The sequence below is a fragment of the Palaemon carinicauda genome, chromosome 43 (genome assembly GCF_036898095.1).
Source record: "Palaemon carinicauda isolate YSFRI2023 chromosome 43, ASM3689809v2, whole genome shotgun sequence".
Lineage (NCBI taxonomy): Eukaryota > Metazoa > Arthropoda > Malacostraca > Decapoda > Palaemonidae > Palaemon > Palaemon carinicauda.
Window position 1 is genome coordinate 50254352 of NC_090767.1, and position 3730 is coordinate 50258081.

Below are 3730 nucleotides of genomic sequence, written 5' to 3' on the forward strand. Positions count from 1 at the left end.
TATCAATATTATTGTTAGTATTATTATTGTTGTTGTTGATGTTGTTGTTATTATTATTATTATTACTTGCTAAGCTACAACCCTAGTTGGAAAAACAGGATGCTATAAGCCTAAGGGCTCCAACAGGAAAAAATAGCCCAGTGGGGAAAGGAAACAAGAAAATATAATACTAGAGAAGTAATGAGCTATCAAAATAAAATAGTTGAAGAACAGCAACATTGAATTGCATCTTTCATATATAAATTATAAAAACTTATAATAAAAACAAGAGGATAAGAAACAAGATAGAATAGCATACCCGTTTGTACCCTCAAGCAAGAGAACTCTAACCAAAGACAGAGGAAGACCACGGTACAGAGGCTATGGCACTACCCAAGACTAGAGAATCATGGTTTGATTTTGGAGTGTCCTCCTATTCTTGGGTAGTGTCATAGCCTCTGTACCATGGTCTTCCATTGTCTTGGGTTAGAGTTCTCTTGCTCTTACCCTCGGGCACGCTATTCTATTGGTTTCCTTCTTTCCTTTCCTCACTTGGCTATTTTCCGTGCTGGAGCCCTTGGGCTTATACCTTCCTGCTTTTCCAACAAGCGTTGTGGTTTAGCTATTAATGATAATAATATCATTTGTTGTTGTTGTTGTTGTTGAGTTATTGTCTGTAGAAAGAGAGAGAGAGAGAGAGAGAGAGAGAGAGAGAGAGAGAGAGAGAGAGAGAGAGATACTATGACGTGAGCGACTGCGTGTTCAGTTAAGAGTAAGGAAATTATCTTTGGTTAATGAGAGGCCACATATGCTATAATTTGGCCAATTCAGATACAAGGGCTACAAGAGGGAAAATAGCCCAGTGAGGAGAGGAAAAAGGGAAATAAAATAAACTATAAGAAAGGTAATTAACAATTAAAATGAAATATTATAAGAATAGTAACATTAGAATGAATCTTTCATATATAAACTATAAAAAAGAGAAATAAGACATTATACTGTGCCCGAGTGTACCCTCAAGCAAGAGAACTCTACACCAAGACAATGAAAAGCCATAGTACATAATATTTTATATATGTGTATATATTATATATGTATATATATATATATGAATACATATACTGTATTATATATGTATGTGTATATATATATATATATATATATACATAAATATATATATATATATATATATACATACATATATAAATATATATATATATATATATATATGTATATATATTTATATATATGTATATATATTTATATATATATATATATATATAATATATATATATATATATATATATACATATATATTATATATATGTATATATATATATATATATATGTATATATATATTTATATATACATATATATAATATATATGTATATATATATATATATATATATTATATGTATGTATATATATATATATATATATGTTATGTATATATTTATCATATACATGTATATATATTATATATATGTATATAAAATATATGTATATAAAATATATGTATATATAATATATGTATAGTTGTATATTTATAATATATGTATATATATATATATATATATATGTATATATACATATATATATATATATACATATATATATATAATATATATGTATATATATATATATATATATATGTATATATACATATATATAATATATGTATATATATATATATATATATATAGATATATATACATATATATATATATATATATATATAAATAGAATAATAATGTATAATTACCACCGTCTTGAATATTAATGAAGAGGAAAAATGTTGTTTCTGAGAGAGAGAGAGAGAGAGAGAGAGAGAGAGAGAGAGAGGCATCACCTTCAGTGACATCTGGTGTCGGAAGCTATCACCCAAATTAGCATAATTTTGTTGGCACTGGGCCCACCACATTGTGCTTACAGTACTCCTGCCGTATATCGCAATATGCAATTGATGAATTATGTGAATATATGCAAGACTGGAATATGTAGTTCTTTTCAGAATAATTTAATTTTGATAAAAACCTTGACTATGAAATTTGGGGCTGAGTTAATCCAAGCGGAAAATAGGTATCTCAGGAAATGTGACGGATTGGATTTAAAGCTACGGAAATATAGATCCTCTCTCTCTCTCTCTCTCTCTCTCTCTCTCTCTCTCTCTCTCTCTCTCTAAGAAACACTGAGAGACAGTTAGACTGGTCAGAAGCCAGAAAAATTGACCCCATGACCTTGTAAATGTGAACCAATTGCTTTACCTTAATCCCTTTTACATGATGAGTTTCAACGTCGAATGCAAGTCTTTTATGGGATGAGGTTGCTACACCCACGGCCTCCTTTACGTGACTGTGACCCACAACAGTTATCTACCAACCAAGAGCATTATTCATTCTAGTGGAATCACTCACAGGTTAGGCGAGAATCTTAAATTCTTAACCACTTGGTAGTCAGACAGGGATTCTTTGTCTATATGGAGAGAGAGAGAAAGAGAGAGAGAGAGAGAGAGAGAGAGAGAGAGAGAGAGAGAGATCCCCTTCAAGATAGAAGCATGGAGACACAACTATAATTCTAAGAAGAAGAAGAGTTTCCCACCAAATGTAAACAAACAGAGGATGACTGTGCATGCACACTTGGCACCACCGACAGACGACAGCAGACTTATCTTTGCATTGAGACCCAGAGAGAGAGAAACAGACAGACAGAACCAACCAATGTTTATTATATCTACACCAAACGTTAAACTGGGGGAGCCAGAGAATGACATCATGTCCAATAACCAATAATCAATGATAAATGCTTTATTTTGGTTTATTGATAAGTCAGAGAACATCTCTTTGATGAAGCTCCTCATTCCAAGAGATGAAGAAGATTTGGGATTTTGATTCTCTGAGGTTTCAGTTCGGAGACTGATCATGTGTGGGGCGATTTCTTCAATCTAAGATTAATTCTATTATATTTGGATTTAAATTCAAATTATTATATACTTTTATTTATCTAGACTTTTCATAATATAAATCTTTGTTGGCCTCTAGCATTTTAGCTCTTTTTTAATATCCTAAAAGGTTCTGAAAGAAAGGTCTGACATCCTTCAAAAGACTAAAATTTAATTAAATCAATTTAAGAAATCCTTAAAGAATCCCAAAATCAGTCGAGTCCCTTAAAGGTTTAAAGGCAGATCATGAATGGCAGAGGCAAGGGACAGTAACATTGCCTTTTCAAGCTGGAAAAAAATCCGAACAGACTGACATCAGGGCCCAAGCAATGTGCTCTCATTTTAATAATATCCGTGACTTTTTCATTAACAAAATAGGTCATCTTAAGTGGGATTGTCATTAATTTTTCCTCAAAAGTTTTCGCTAATTGCATCTTACTCAGACGCCAGGAGTTTTTTCATGTTGCCTAACCAACCAGATATTGAGAAGCTTGTACTTCTCTTTGACACAAGTGCTCTCCTAAATACAGAGACTTACTGGAGGAATATCTTTGCTTGTATCAGCAACTTTCTGCATCTGCATACACTTGATTTAGTACTAGTATTAATACTAGTACTACACCTAATACTAGTACTAGTACTAGTACTAATACTAGTACTAGTATTAGTACTATACTAGTACTATACTAGTACTAGTATTAGTACTATACTAGTACTAGTATTAGTACTAGTACTAGTACTAGTACTAATACTAATACTGTTAGTGGCACTGGTACTGGTACCAGTACTAGTATTAGTACCAGTATTAGTA